Source organism: Monomorium pharaonis, chromosome 1 (genome assembly GCF_013373865.1).
Source record: "Monomorium pharaonis isolate MP-MQ-018 chromosome 1, ASM1337386v2, whole genome shotgun sequence".
In the NCBI taxonomy this organism is placed as follows: Eukaryota; Metazoa; Arthropoda; class Insecta; order Hymenoptera; family Formicidae; genus Monomorium; species Monomorium pharaonis.
In genome coordinates, this window is record NC_050467.1 from 10401848 (window position 1) to 10419235 (window position 17388).

The following is a 17388-nucleotide window of genomic DNA, read 5'->3' on the forward strand; positions in this document are numbered from 1 at the left end:
CTCGCCCCCCCCCCTTTTTTATTTATTCTCCTAATTCAAGAACAAATTCTCCTCGCAATGAAAAATCGATCGGCCCGCCCAAACCGCAAACGCTGGGCTTATAGATGTTTTCGTCAGCGTCAAAATCGGCAAGTTCAAGAAAATTTGGATGCCGTATATCGGGCATACCTTGCCGAATTCCGGAATGTTTCCACCACATCACGCGAAGAACCATTAAGAGTTCCTCGCCCTCCTTCTCCCAACTTACTGCGTAAAGAACGGTCGAAAGTTCCTCGCCATTCTTCTGATTTAGCGTGCGAAGAACCATCAAGAGTTCCTCGTTCTCCTTCTCCCGACTTACTGCGTGAAGACCGGTCGAGAGTTCCTCGCCATTCTTCTGATTTAGCATGCGAAGAACCATCAAGAGTTTCTCGCCCTCCTTCTTCCGACTTACTGCGCAAAGAACCGTCGAGAATTCTTCGCTCTCCTTCTCAAAATTCAGCTCCGGAGGAACCGTCAAGGATTCTTTCCCCCTTCCCAACCTATTCCCTTGTTAGTTCACCAGAAACTGAAACTGAATTATCATCACTCTTTCCGGCACTCTTAACGTCCAGTATAAAATTTTTAGAAAAAATTCCACCTCCCCACCGCGTTACTATTATTACAATGGCATGCAAAACTCACTCCTCGATCTGATAACCCAATTTCCACTTAAAGCGGACCCCATACCCTCCCCCCACTACCGCGGCCTTACGTGTGACGCGATAAACCTCAATGTTTTATGGTAATTATTCACCTATACGAAGTCACCCCCAATTTCAATGTCCTTCACATATGTTATCAGGAACATGATCCTGAGTAACTTTTCCTTATAACTTAATCGTCGGTCATTGTTCGTTAAAGAGTTATTAACAAAAGTTATTAACAAAAGAAGTTTGAAAAATATCCATGTAAAATAGAACAAAACACACACACACACGCACACGCACACACACACACACACACACACACACACACACACACACACAGGGAGGTGCAAGTAGAGGGGCCTTCGGCCTCCTCCTCCTTCCGCACCTACTCCGTTGGTAAGGATGCCCTATACAGAAATGCGCAAAAGTACGGTAATGCGTAAAGTACTTTGTCGAGAAATAACTATGTCACATAAAATTTGGTGTGGAAAGAGAATATATTCTTAGAAAATGCGTGGGTGAGGAAGGGGCTCCGTAATTTTTTCCCTTCCCTGTAATTTTTCCTGACTCTAACCCACCAATTTTACGTCGCTATTTGGATAATGTGAAAACACTGGAAACATTGGAAACGTGGAAAGTCGCAAATCTATGTGATACAATACAAGCGTGGACGTTGTTTAATCGAATACAACTAAAAAATTGAATATCCTTGAGTTCAGCATTTTTCTTGGTTTTTGTCCTTTCATTGACTTTCTACACGAAGCAAACCCATTCAGCACTTTTACTGTAATATTAATAAACTTGAACATAAAGTAAACGACGTCTACGCTTGTACTGTACCACATGGGTTTGCGACTTTCCACGCTGTTCGTTTCGAATTTTTACATTAACCAAATAGCGACGTAAAATTGGTGGGTTAGAGTTAGGAAAAATTACGGGGAGGGGGTGCAGGGGGAGCGGCGGAGCCCCTCCCCCGCCCACGCGTTTTCTGAGAATACATTCTTTTTCCACACCAAATTTTGTGTGGAAATTTTGTGTGTTTAGTTATTTCTCAACAAAGTATCATACTTTTGCGTATTTCTGTATAAAGTACCTTAACGGAGTGGGTGCAAGAGGAGGAGGTCGAAGACTTCCCCACGTGCATTCCCTCTCTCTGTGTGTGTGTTTGTATGTGTACGCGTGTGTATGTGTATGTATGTGGTTCTATTTTACATGGATATTTTTCAAACTTTTTTTGTTAATAACTCTTTAACGAACAATGATCGACAATTAAGTTATAAAAAAAAGTTACTCAGGGTCATGTCCCTGATAACATATGTGAAGGACATTGAAATCGGGGGTGACTCCGTATAGGTGAATAATTACCGTCACGTTATGTCCTTCAGTGCCTTATCTCCATCTCCCATAAATACTTTCCTAACACTCGATCCGACCCTAATTCGGTAAGGCTGGACGTAACATAAAATTTTCTGAACTTTTAACATCCGCCGTCAGAATTCCTCATAAATGTGATCTAAAGTTATGTTAATTTATTTGCAAAAAAGCTGATTTTTTTACTAAAATTTTTTTAAATTAATATTTACACATAAAAAACAAATGGAAATATCTCTAAGAAGTGAAAATCTTGCGTCCATGGATCATGAACTTTCAAATGTACGTGTGAGTATATTTCAATTCAAGATGACGACATCCAATATGGTGATTAGAATAGGAAAAATTTATAAAATTTAAAATTTTTCTATATATAAATATTTCTTTCATTCGCTTTATCATCCAAATTAATTTTTAAAGGTTTTTTGGGTCACTGATTGCGATTTTGTTATCATATATGTCAAATTTAAAATGGCGAATCCCATATGGCGGTCGAAAATATATGAATTCAAATGAAAATTATTAGGTTACCATCGGTGAAAATATACAAATGGCAATTTGATGACAATTCTGGCAATTTATTTTATTTCAAATGTTGATAAGTTATACAACGTTTCTGACCCTTATCAAGCGTATCTACAATTACAAAAGACGTATAAGTGACAGAACAATTCATGAAACTGCGATCACAAAATAAGAGATTTTAATTAATATTAATACCTGTGTAACCGCAAATCGTGATTGGTTGGCGGATAACCGCGGGATTCAAGGTTCGACGGCGGACTTGAACAAGGCGAATTGAACAAGGAGACAAGTGTGTTTGTTGAAAAAGATTTATTATATCAAGTTTCCTTCGCTAATATCATACAGTTCCCTGGCTAATATGTACAAGGTGGTCCCGCTGAGCGGAAATCGCTCGCTGTCGCGTTTGTGTAAATGTGTGGCGATAGATGCTGTGTGGTACGCTAATTTACTGACGGTGCATGCGTGGTAGGCACTGTGCGATACGCGAATTCGCTGGCGGCGCGCGGTAGGCGCTGTGCGATACGCGGATTAGAGTTCCTATAAGGAGAGTTGTGCCAATGTGACGGAAGTCGCCATTTTCCATTTCATAGCATGTAAAGGCGGCAAATTTCAAGTCTTATTTCAGTTTTATTTCAAGTCTTATTTTTTATCCATATTTTTCGACGTTCTAAAGCTTGTGGAAACATATGCATTATTGCACCTTTTTTTGATGTATTATAGCATCCAAAAGCTACACAATTCGGCATTTTCTATTTTTAACATTAATACAAGATATTACAAACACACACACACACACATATATATATTTGTACATATAGATATATAATTGTAAATAAAATAAATGTGATTGAAAATGCTGTGGAATAAAGGAAGCATATATTTGTAAATGTAACCTTAAAAATGCTGAAAAACTTTAGCATTTTCAAGATTACATTTACAAATATATCCTTTTTTTATTCCACAGCACTTTCAATCACATTTATTTTATTTACAATTATATTACAATTTTAATAGTATAATTAAAATACCTTCAATATAAACACTTTGCTTTATATATGGATACACAAAATACTGATGTTAATGCATTGATGATAGTAGCTATACCAAGATTGCTAAATTGTGCTGGAAATGACTGAAACTACCGGAAGTTTAACGGAAAATGGCAGAGCCAATCACAATCGAGAGCGGTATTGGCACAACTCTCCTTATAGGAATTCTACGCGGATTCACTGGCGGCGCTCGATCATGCGTGTGCGGTGTTCGCTAGCCAGCGGCGATGGGGTATATCACGCGCAGCGGCCCTAAAATCCGGCGACGGCGCGGCGCGTGCGCGGTATCTTGAAGGTTTGCGTGCTCGTGGTCGGGTCAGCTATTTCCCGAAAGTGAGTCCTAGATGCGTACAGTGTAAAATGGACACCACCAATCAAATTCTATAAATTTATTCTAACTTTAACTAAAACAGTAATCTGATTGATGGTGTCCGTTTTACACTATGCGCATCTGGAACACTCTCTTCCATACTTAACACATATTTTATTTATCAATACAAAATGCAATAAGAACATTAATAAATGTTATAAATTTTTTAAATTATATTCTATATTTATTTTTATTTATTACATAATAAAATTTATTACATAATTGAAACAAATTGCATATATTTTAAGCATCTTAAGTGACGCATGTCTTTTTGTGTTCAATTGAACGGTGTCCAAGTGAACGGTATACAAGTGAACAGAGCGCATCTTTCTGTGTCCAAGAGAACAGTGCGCATTTTTTCGTGTCCAAATAAACGCTGTCGAAGTGAACGGTGTCGAATAAACAGTGTCCAAATGAACGTTGTCCAAATAAATGGTGTTTAAGTTAACAGAGCGCATCTTTCTATGTCCAAGTGAACAGTGCGCATCTCTTCGTGTCCAAGTGAACGGTGTCCAAAAGAACGGTGTCCAATTGAGCGGTGCCCAAGTAAACAGGGTGCATCTTTCTGTGTCCAAGTGAACGGTGTCTAAGTTAACGGTGTGTAAATGTGCATGCAAGATGTGATCGAGATCCAGCCAGTGAAGGCAAGACTTCATAATTAATTTTCATAATTTATGAGTATTAATTCCACAATAATTGACATTATCATTTATATTCAGCAATAGTGAGGAAAAGCGTCATATTTTATCGCAAAAAAGTGTTCCATAAACAGAGAGTTACACCACGCACATTTTATTACTGTAACGTCATTGCAGATTTTGCAGACTGTACCGCAATTCTTTAAACAGAAATCAACAGATGTTTCACATCTATCTGGTTTTTCTTCGATATATCCACTTTTTCACCAGACGTATTCAATCATGTTTTTTAATCGGGGTAATGAGAATTAATTGTAGATTATTAATTGAATTTTGCGAATGTCATTCCTCAAATGTAAGTTAATATCGTAGTTGTATAAGAGAATTAAGAGGAGAACTTGATTTATGAAACTTAAAAAAGAAAAAATTTTACTTTAAGATTCCTTTAATAAACAGGAATGAACTTAATTTTTTCAAAACTTTAACAATATTTTATTATATATTTAAGTAATACAAAGAACGATAAAAGAATGATAATAGGTCGACTTCTTGGCAAAATTAAATTTATTTATTATTATGGAGAACCAACGCACAGTGGGGAAAAATAGGACCTTTTCGTACAAAATAATTATTAGCCAAAAGTATACAACCGATTTTAATGATCTTTGTCTTAAATTAAAACTTATAAAATTCCTTAGCAATCTGTCATGGGCGAATTTTTATAAGGTTTTTCTTTTTTTTATTTACGTGTGAGAAGAAATATGAGAATATTCGTAGTTTTAAGATCGCAATATACATATAAACTTTGAACAATCACTCAGAATTTTAAACAATTTGCTACAAATTGATATTTGATTTAAATAAATTTACAAAAAGAAGTTAATCAAGTGTACCAATGTGTGCGCAGAACAAATATTACTCCGCGATTAACAAATCCTGGGCTTCTTTATCGATAATATTTAGTTAGAAAATTTTAAGACATCTTTTAAGATGTCTTTTAGATGTCTTTTAGATATCTTTTAAAAATCCTATAAAGATATCCTTAACAAAATCTTTTTAGATACCCTTTAGATGTCTTTTAGAAATGTCTTGAAGACATCTTAAATAAGATGTCTTTTTGATTTCTACAAGATATTGATGTTAACTGGAAAGATATTTAAGAAAAAAAAAAGAATCTATCGTACATGTTCTTTCGTATGTACGAAAAACTTTTATTAATTTACTATATTCACAATTAGAAATTATGTTATTTGTAGATTCCATAAGTTTCTATCGTTTTCTCTCTTTCGACTTTCTTAGTCACAAAAGTTTATTACGGTTTTAGTTTGTCCTATTTTTGCTAACTCATAGTTCTGTCAAGTAATCACGAATGTGCGTAGCGGCCATTGACGCGAGTCTAGGTGCGGTGCGGCGGGAGCGGCAAAGCACGGGCAGCGACGGGCTTCTCTTCCTCCTCTTCCCCCCACCCTCAGCGCCGGCAGCCAATGCTTGACATAGTGGACCGTGCTGTAGCTCAAGTGGCTCGGTGCTTTATTGGAGATACCCAAAAACTAAGACAGACTTTTATGTTCACCTTGATCTCATCTATCTTTCCATGAAGACTTTTATACTTTATGCATAACACCCTGTACAAACGCTTGCACTCAAAAATAAATATGAGATCAATACAAGTAATCAACCAAGTATAATTTAAAGAAAAACTTAAAAAAATTCTATAAAACTCTATTCCAAAATTACACGCTTGAAAAATAAAAATATTAATGTGAAAATGGAAATATTATCAATCAATCTAACAATGTAATAACAATTTAATACATTCAAAAGTATATGCAGTAACAATTTAATGTATTTAAAAGTATATACAACTAAAGTTTAAAACATTTATTGTTTTTTTATGCAAATTATAAGTTATTTAAACAAGATTGGAATGATTAAAATAATCAACGGAATTATAGTGAAGCAAAAACTGCCCGTTTTGGGTATCAATTATAATATACTATATTGTTAATATGTTACATTTTATATATATTTTATTTATTATTTATGTATTTCCTAGATTTTATGTTGTTAATATTAAAAATATAATTTATGCGACTTGGGCATGCCAAGTTTTTACTTTACTATGATTTCGTTGTCCATTTTAATTATTTTACCCCTCCTTATTTAAGCAACTTAAAATTTGCATACAACAAAAATAAATGTATTAAATTTTAGTTAAATATACACCCACAAAAAATGGGTTACTTAATTTTTATTAAATTTTTTTATATCTTTCAATAACGACAACTTCGCCAAAAATTATCGTATCGAGATGAACTAAAGCTCAAATTAAAGTTTAAACTTTCCTATTAAAACCATGTAAATCGTAATTGAGTTACAACAAACATTTTACAAAATGGCGGACATCAAAAATAGTGCTTGAAAAATGGGGAAAAAAATTTTTTTTTAATCATTGCGTAGCTCAAAGGAGTCAGTTTTCTGATTTAAAAATATATAAGCTTTTAAGCTTATTTATTTTTTAATAAATCCATCTTTGAAACATTTTTCTACTGTTTTTTTTAACAGAGCTACATCGTTTTGAAGAAAATGTTACAAAAACGGCAACTTTTTCATTTAAAATCAGCAATTCATGAACAAAATATCATAGAAAAGAGCAAATTGAAATAAAAACTTCATAGTTAAAAAATTTGTTTCTCTTTAAGTAAATGATCGAATTTAAGTATCATGTGTATGTATATGTATGTGTGTATCCTGCTTTTAGCATTACTTACCCAGGATCAACGAAGTGGACGTGGCAGGAGAATCTGATCCCGCGCGCGCACGCGTTAGCCGATATTCCGGTCCAAATCATGGAACTACCATTAAAGTTTTCTCTCATTTTTAAGGCGCACAGAGCGAATCGTTCTCGAGCACGATAATACACTCGTTGACGTCCTTCGGACATTGTGAGACAAAATCTCAATTCGTTCGTGAATAACACACAACTCCAATCATGATAATTCCAATGTTGATGTTTCTATTACAAAATTTAATTGAGCTTTGCGATGCTGATGTTTTAACGCTGGCACTAAAGACTGTTCTTCGACATTGAAGATTTTCCTCCGCAAGTCTTCGCCGAATGGTGTTGTCACTTACTTCCACTCCAATTTGTTGCAAATTATCTTTTTATTTCGATTGATGTAATATTTTTTAATAATGTAACAATATATTGGTCATTTTGTGCCGTTGTACATTTTAGACGACCTAATCCAAGTCTCCGGTCATAATTACTCGTTTCGTCGCATCTGTTGTACACTTGCTGTATAGATGTACGAGAAACGTTAAAAAAATTTGATACATAACGTTGACTCCTTCCATTAATCAACGCTCTAACCTGTGCGACTGTTGCAGAATCTAATGACATTGTTGCGAAATTAAGCTGAGTATCGAAATAATACGCTCAACCTTTGTACAACGTGAACGTCGCAAAAAAAGCACTTCTCTCCAACATTCAGATTGTACAAAAGTTGAAAGAAATGTTTTTTGGCGACGTTGTCGTACAGGTTATAGCGTTTAATGATTAATGATGGAAGGAGTTAACGTTATGTATCAAATTTCTTCATGAATTGCTAATTTTAAATGAAAAAGTTGTCGTTTTTGTAACATTTCCTTCAAAACAATGTAGTCCTGTTAAAAAAAAGTCATAGACAAATGTTCCAAAGATGGATTTGTTAAATAAGCTTAAAAACTCATACATTTTAAAACCATAGAGCTGACTCCCTTGAGCTACGCAACGATTAAAAAAAAATTTTTTTTCCATTTTTCAAGCACTATCTTCGACGTTTATTTTGTAAAACGTTTGTTGTGATTCAATTATGACTTATATAGGTTTTAAAAGAAAAGTTTAAGCTTTAATTTAAGCTTCGGTTCATTTCGATACGATAATTTTTGGCGGAGTTGTCGCTATTGAAAGATATTAAAAAATTTTAGAAAAATTAGGTGGCCTTTTTTTGAGGGTGAATGTACACAGAGAAAAAATTTTCTTTAAATGTAATAAACCGTTTTGTTCAATTATTCCAAAGCATATATTTCTTTGTTTTAATACATTTTATTAAATCTAAAGAAATCTATATAAAATTTATTAAAACCAAAAAAATATATGCTTTGGAATAGTCGAATAAAACTTTTTATTAAATCTAAAGAAATCTTTCTCTCTGTGTACTTTTGAATACATTAAATTGTTACTGCATATATTTTGAATAAACTAAATACATATTGTTATTGTATACTGTTGTGTTGATTGATGATAGTTTTATTTTTGTATTGATAATGCTTTTATATATTTTTTAAGAATAACTTTTGAATAAATTTTTATAGAAATTTTCCAAGTCTTTAAATACCCTTGGCTAATAAATACTTATATTCATCTAATACTCTTTTTTAAATGCATGCGTTTATGTTCCTGGAGTATCATTTTATTTGTAAGATTTTTTTGATATAATTTTTCTTTAATTATCTAAGCATGTTTTATCGGTATTCATGGATTATTTATTTTTCGAGAAATAAAGAGGGATCGATTTAAGAGTGCCGATATTGATACTTTTCTTCTACTGGAATCGTGAAAGTAACATTTTGTAAAATTTTTTCGCAGACCAGATCTTGAGGTCTTGGGATTTACTGCAACAATTTTATTCGGATTGATTGTAATCAAAAGCTTGTATTGACATTATATAATAAAAATAGTATTAGACTTTTTATTATTTTCTTTTCTGAGATATTGAAAAAAATATCGATTATTGAAGAGATGAAAACTTGCGCGGGAAAAAGTTTCACGGCAGTATCTCGATATCGACAATGCCAGTATCACAGTTGAACGCTGTAACGAAATATTTTGTTCGATTATTTGATTTGACAATATTTTTCTTATTTTTTATGTACTTAATTTTTAAATATACTTCGCTTTGCTATGCTATCGCGCGCGTTGTTCGAGAGACGTTAGTCTTTTATGACCAAAGATCGTGATCTTCATGTACTTGATGCATTCTCATACCTGTTCCAATGATTTATTTTGACACAAGTATTTTCGATCCCAAATAGGAAACTTTCGCATTAATTGTTATATTTTGCAGAAACAATACATTTCTTTTTTTACAAAGAAATTTGTAATTATAATGTGTAAATAAATTTATTTCAATATTTATCAAATATTTACAATCGGTATTGAAATATAATCTGTATTGAAATGTATGTTTTATGTGTGCTACTTCAATTTTTTGTAAAATTTTTATTTAAGAATGCTTGAATAATAATTATATAATTTTATGCGACAATTTTTCCTTTTATTTTGCAATAATTGGTATTTCTAAAATGCACTCAACAATAGTAATGCTAGGATCATTCTACAATTATGTAAACATTTTAGATATTTTTCAAAGGATTGTCACAATAATTAAATTTAGAGATTTTTAATGATTTTATAAATTAGATTTAAAGTGTACAGTATATTATATGTATATTATGTATGGTAAATTAGGGTATGATGGCCATACGGAGAAAATGGCCAATGGCTATAATTTCTCCAATAATTACAAAATAATATGCTCTTGTAATTATTTTCAAAGATAATCGATATTTACTGTAATTTATGTGCGTATACTAATTGAAATAACAATATTGTGGATAATACATCACTTTTTTTAATTTTTGACTGCCTGGAAAATTTTTTATGTGTTCATTGAAAATTACCACAACATCAAATAAGTTACAGTTGAGCTGTTACAATTAATGTTAGATACATAATAAAGGTATGCAAACTGCAATATGTGATTATACTTTTCTATTTTTTAATAAATACTATGACTATCTTTCTCTAACAGTTTGGGTAAGATGACCCATGTCTTTTTTCGAATGTTTATATATACATTTTATAAAAAAGAACTAAGCTACGCACCTAACACTTTAAATTTGATATATTAATTTTTTTTAGTACTGACAATGAGTTAAATAGATGCTAAATTTATATGAACATTTATTATTAGAAATGTTTAAAAATAAAATAATTTTTCCGAACTACGGCTCCACTTCCAAATAAGCTAAAATTTTTTGTAGTGGCTTCTTATGGTTAAAAAGTAATGTAAATAACAATTTTTAGTCGGAGGAAGTCTAAAAAAAAAGTTATAAACAAAAAGGTTTGAAAATGTACCATTGTTTTCTGATTAATGTGGAATGAAATTCGTCCTCCCATGGGTACACACACACACACACACACACACACACACACGCGCGCGCGCGCGCGCGCGCGCGCAAGGTGCGAAGGGGGCCTTCGCCCTCCCTCCCCCGCATTTACCCGTCGGTGGGGGTGCCCTGGGTAGAAGTGCGCAAAAGTACGGTGCGTTTATATAAACAATCGACTGTTCGTAAATATTGTTACAAGACAAATGTGATGTTTACAGTTTGTCACATTTGCACAGTATTATTCGACACAAAGTGACGTGTAACGGGTGCGAAGTTTTTATCGTACATGCTGTAACCATGTTTCAAAGTAGAGAGAAAAGCATCAAATTTTTGCAAAATCATGGAGTTGTATTAATGACTGTAAGGTGTACAACTTTTGGTGAACTAGCATTTCTAAATGAAGTTACAACTTAACTGATATGGTTATTCTCAACAAAGAATGCACTGTACCTTTACGCACTTCTACTCAGGGCATCTCTACCGGGGTGGATGCAGGGGAGTCCCTCTTGCACCCGCGCGCGCGCGCGCGCGCGTGTGTGTGTGGGCGCGCGCGTCCCTGGGAAGACGAATTTTATTCCGCATTAATCAGAAAACAATGGTACATTAAAAATTTTTTTTTGTTTATAGCCTTTTTCGGACTTTTCCCTAAAAATTGTTATTTACATTACTTTGCAAGTATAAGAAGCTATTACAGAAAATTTCAGTCCATTTGAAGGTGGACCCGTGGTTCGGAAGAATTACTAAAAATAAAATTAAATATGTGATAATATGTGATAATAAAACTAAATATGTAAAATAAGTTTTTTATTATTTTACAAATATTAACTACATGAAATATGTATGGCCAACTGTTCTATAATATTATAGTATTATAGAACAGTTGGTCATACATATTTTATGTAGTTAATGGAAAAGTTGTAAAGGGTGGTAAAAATAATATAAAATTTTTGTTAAGTATTTTCTCTATAATGTCGATAGTGTTATATGCTTTAAGCTGCAGTAAAGTAATATACTAAAAAAATTTACTATTAAAAAATAATAAAAATAAAAGTATCTTTTTGTATTTTAAAGAACTATTGCTATCATACCCAAGTTTATCCTACTTTACATTTAAAAATAAAAATAACGCTAAAATTTTCTGCATGCGTTTCTATCTGGAAAGGTTTGCTGTTACCTTCCAAACAACGATGATCAATTAAACATCCGAGTAGATTTGGATTTAGAAGTTTGGCACATGTACAACTCTTACGCCACAATCACCACTATTTGTATATGTATAAATAGATATTTAATTATTCACAATAGAATGCGTATATACTAAATTCCGTGCATGCTAATAGTGACCTAAATAAATGGTAAATTTTGTTTTTTTCTCTCTTTCTGCTTGTCATACATCAATTTTAACAGAATTTTAATTTGTGGTTTATTTTATATAAACTGGCACCAGAACAAATTGATATGCGATTAATTTTAATGTTAACCCTTTGTTAACACTCTAAGTGTGAGCTACCCAGACAATAAATTTAATGCTCATTTTCTTTTCTTTTTCTGGTTTTTCATTTATTGAAACAACTTACCTTCCATGCAAAATAAATATTTCTTGTTTAGAATCCACTAAAAAATTATTCTGTTTTTTTTAAATATTTTATCTAAATAACAATTCCGTAAATTTTTAGCTTTTAATATTGAAATCTGTGAAAGTTACAATTTCTATTAATACAATTAAATATTTTTCTCATTTTTTCTCAACATATGATAAGCAAGAATTTGATTACAAAAATTATGATAAGATTTCATTGAAAAAACTATTGCAATACATTCTAGAAACCTTGAAATTAATCTATGATTTTTCTTATAACGATTGAATGCTTCATATGAGAATGGCAGTTGTTAAAAAATTATTCTGTAAACCACAATGTGTCAAAGTTGATCGAAAAAAGAGGTGTGTCAACAAAAGGTTAATATATTAATATACATTGATCTATTAGATGTTATTGAAAGACATGTTATGTGTGTATTTAAAAGATTAACGAGTTAATCAATTTTTTTGTTTTTTATGAAAATGGTATAGAATAGAACATTTATTTAGTTATACAAAAAATATATATCTTTTTGTGTAATTTACATAACAAAATAAAACAAAATAAATAACTTAATAATTACCTGTACCCCCAATATATGGCCATGTACCCAATTTGGCTCACCCTCCATTTTCAAATAATTACACAATGAATTTTACATATAACACTAATATATCGCTCAGGAAGTCGATATGATGTATTTATGCTAGTCAACTGGTCAATATTTCCTTTTTACGCTATGTAATCACACTTTATTCAAATTGTATTCTTTTGAATCTAAAATATCAGGGATAAGTTTTTGCTTTGTGTAACTATCGTGTAACAATTATAAATATTCACAATTCATTACTATTGTAGCTCTTTATTTATGCTTTTCAACACTGTATTTATTTTAGATTTTTATTAAAACATCTTGTTTATAATTAAAGAAAGAAAGCTCTTTGTATTGTGAAACCATTATGGCCAGAAACACTACTAAAAACACAATGTATCTTATTAACAAGAAAGTTAAGATCTGTTTCCTTATTTAATATTTAATTTTTGATTAGTATTTCTTGTCTTTCTCTTAATCAGTTAGTTGAAGCTTTTTGACAGGTAAAAGTTAAGATAACGCTCCTTGTATTAAATAAACACAGTTTCATTATTTAATGAATAGCTGTATGTGTAATTTTTTCCACGAGTATGTTAATAAGTGTTTATTTAAACATATTGATTCTGTTATTTTGTCGTATTTTCTCAAAAATATTTACGAAAAAGAGGAAAATACATAGCTGTGACACATTGGGTATATATGTAATCAATATGGCCCAAGTGCTATCTTTTTAAAAAATCTTTACTATACTTATGTAAATAATTGAAAATGTTTCATTTACTTTTTTCAGAAATGTTTTCTAAATTAAATCTGACCCTTATTTTTCAATTTCGTATTCATCAAAAATTTACAAAAATCTCCAAATTTGGGGGGGCATATTGGGTACAGGTACCTTACTTATAAATGTATTATTTTTTAAATAGTATGTTCAGACTTATATGTATATAAATAACAATTAATTATTTGTTATAGAATGTATGTGATAAACTTCATGCACACAAATAATGATCTAAATTCAAAGAAATGGCAATTTTATTCTTATATATCTCTCTCTCTCTGTCTCTCTCTCTCTCTCTTTCTCTTTGTTTCTCCTTGTATATATATACTTATTAAAAAAATGTTTAATACGTTATTTAATTAATATTAAATAATGAATATCTAAGTGTCGATTGAGATATGTAAATAGGGAGTAAATACATTTCATTATAAAGGTAATAAGATATTTCTGTTAATATTTTATTCAGTTACACGAAGAGTATAAATTTCTTACACAACATTAATATATAACAAAGGTAAAACAAAATTAATTACTAATGAATTATCTTCTCAATATTACTCTTGGACTTATTTATATAAATATAAGTCTCTAATGTACATAAATAGCTATTCAATTATTTGATATGTGCATAACTTGAATACGTCTATACAGATCAATTCTGTAATGCATACAACGATTAAAATTCAAATAAATTTTTTTTTTTGTAGATTATTCCTTTCTTTATATTTATTTATCTATGTATGTACTTATTTTGTATTAAACTTTTACTTGTATATATCCGAGTTTCAGTATGCAGTCTAATTTGTATGATATATAATATTATTTGATTAAAATTGATATTTAATTGTTAATTAATAAATAAAGTAATATTTATTTGTCTATTGAGAAATATGTTTAAATTGACGAATAACGCGTAAATAATTTTGATTAGAATCACCCTATATATTTATACAATTCTAAACGGTGCGTTGGCGGCGTGAACACAAACGCGCACGTGTTCGACAGCCGGTTGCTCATTAGACTCTTCTATTGACTTACCTCGAAATATCTCAGGAGATGTGGTTCGAGCGCAAAACACCGAAAATACCGTTCTCTGTTCGTTGGCACAGTTGGCTTCACAGAATAGGATAACGTTACACAAGACAAAATTCTACCGTCCGAACTCACTGATTGACTGTCTGATACTGATCACGATGCTGACTATGTGAATCGCAGTTTAAGAAGAGAAACTGATCTAGTGACTGGTTAAGACTGAAAAGTGGGGCGACTAAATTTTTTAACATCCCTCACTCTTATATATATATATATATATATATATATATATATATATACAGATATAGTAATTAAATTATTCACAATTTTAAAAACTATTTTCTTGCAATAACGCAACAATAAAATTTTAAGATTATAAATAATGTAATGTTCTTTTTTCAATTAAATTTTAAAAAAGTGATTCAAAAAGAGTCAAGATTAAACCGACACTTAACAAACAATCTTCTACAATGTTCATTGATAAATATATGAATATATGAAAGAGAAAAATAATATTTATAATGTGTCGAGAAGTGTTGGGAAAATTGCTAAAAAAAAATAACACTAAATTATAAAATAATATACCATACTATAAAAAATATTATATGCGATAAAAAAATACAATAATAAGTCAAGAGATACGGTAGTGTTCCGCACCAATGTTCGGAAAAAATATAATAATATAATAAGTCAAGAGATATGGTAGTGTTCTGTACCAAGTGAACGCGAATCGCAGGACCGATCATGTGTTATATGCGAGTACACGACTTGTAAGCACCCGAGATTATCAGATGTTAATAACGGTTATTATACCGATTGATTATACCGATTAAATAAACCGATTGAGTTCTACTTACATTCAACCAAACGCTTCAATTTGATTTGTATAAGAAATTTTTTTTATTTTTTCTCTGTGTCCTACGAGTACGGAGATATTGCGACGCAAAGTTCGAATTGTAAATTTTTCATATAAGATAAGTCATCATCGCCGTTGCCTTTGTCCAGTACAATGTGAATTCAACACTAAATGGCTTTAACATTTATCTGTGTCTGTCTTCTATAAAATGTTGATACATATTGTATATTAATAAATCGCTGTTATTCGTGGTATGATAGTTTTGCGGGAGTAAAAAATAAATATCAAGTGATACATCTGTAAATCGTTCAAATAATAATAATAATCCATAAAAATTTGATATGTACCGTGAAATACGCATTCAAAGTCGATATGTATCACGCTGCTTTTCCGCGACGCTGATTGGTCGTCTCGCTTTGTGTTGCGAAAGTGATTACACAAGCACATAAAAAAAGTTGGTCCGGCGGACCAGACTAGTCAATCCTTATGTATTTTGATCCGCTAAATCCGAATCGAAGGTCAGAATTGTAAAGTTACCTCGTATTTCCTAACTTCAAAAAAAATTTTTTTTTAATGTTGGTCCGGACCAGACTAGTCAATCCTTATGTATTTTAACCCGCTGAATCCGAATCCAAGGTTAGAATTTCTGAATTGGCTCATTTTTTCCTAAAGTCAAAAATAAATTTCTTTTTAATGTTGGTTCGGCGGACCAGACTATTCTATCCTTATCTATTTTGACTCGCTGAATCCAAATTCAAGGACAGAATTGCTGAATTGGCTCATTTTTTCCTAACCTCAAAAAAACACCTTGTAAAAGCAGTTTGGGTCACAAATGTATATAATCCAGAGCATGCAGTCTTGTGTAACCACCCAGTGAACAATATGTTGCCAAAAAAATCTCTAAAAGATATCCTGTTTCTGAAAATGATAACATAAAGAGACTTCTAAAAGATAACATAATGATGTCAGAATGTTAACCAATGCGCCGTTTTTTGAGAACAGAAAGTTTTAGATATCATGAAACTGATATCTAAAAGATTTCTTAAATCGGATATATTTAAACTGCAACTAGAGATAAAAAAATAAAATAAAAATTTCATTTTTAAAAAATTATTTTTATCAACAGTACATACTAAATTTAAGACAAATTTTTATTAATTAATTAAATTTAAATTATATTATTTTATTTTATTCTTACTTGCCGCTGGTAGGTTTTGAACCCGGGACCTTAGGATGACGAACCTTGTACTCTATCTGCTACGCCAATTTGACTCATCGATATGGGTACTTGTTATTGTCTACATATATCTATATGTTATAAACTGACGCAATTATATTATTTTTTATAAAAGCAATTAAATTTTGCAAAACATTAAAAATAAATAGCATTAATTTATTTACTTACTAATTTCATTGTTAAATTTATCTTTTTCCATAACCTTAATAATTTGATGGAAATTGCGATCTATTTAGCACTAATACTTTGAAGAGTTTAAATGGTTAATTAGATGGTTCACTATATAGATCATATATTCTAAGAAAAATTAAATAGTATATTTATTATCCTGTTTTTGTTCAGTATGTGATGAATTTAGATTTTGTGCACTTTTTTGTGCGCAATAATTGTAGACAAACCGTTATTTTTAAAAACATTATCTTTATGATAATTTTTTTAATATCAAATGGATCTTTCATTCAGGGTGTTATAGTGTTGTC

At 31.3% G+C, this 17388-nt stretch overlaps 1 protein-coding gene across 4 annotated transcripts in view; it reads right to left on the bottom strand.

Moving 5' to 3' along the window:
* The window catches only part of LOC105835075 (voltage-dependent calcium channel gamma-2 subunit), a 281672-nt gene extending 265412 nt beyond the window's left edge, over positions 1 to 16260 (bottom strand). For 2 of the 4 annotated variants that reach the window (XM_036283197.1, XM_036283189.1), the window contains exon 1: positions 14823 to 15086. The gene's annotated coding sequence lies outside the window, so the exon portion shown is untranslated. Of the gene's footprint in view, positions 1 to 4135; positions 4549 to 14822; positions 15087 to 15673 lie in introns of those variants that run through there. The other 2 variants (XM_036283184.1, XR_003626409.2) reach the window with 2 other exon arrangements.
* Between the last annotated feature and the right edge of the window lie 1128 nt (positions 16261 to 17388).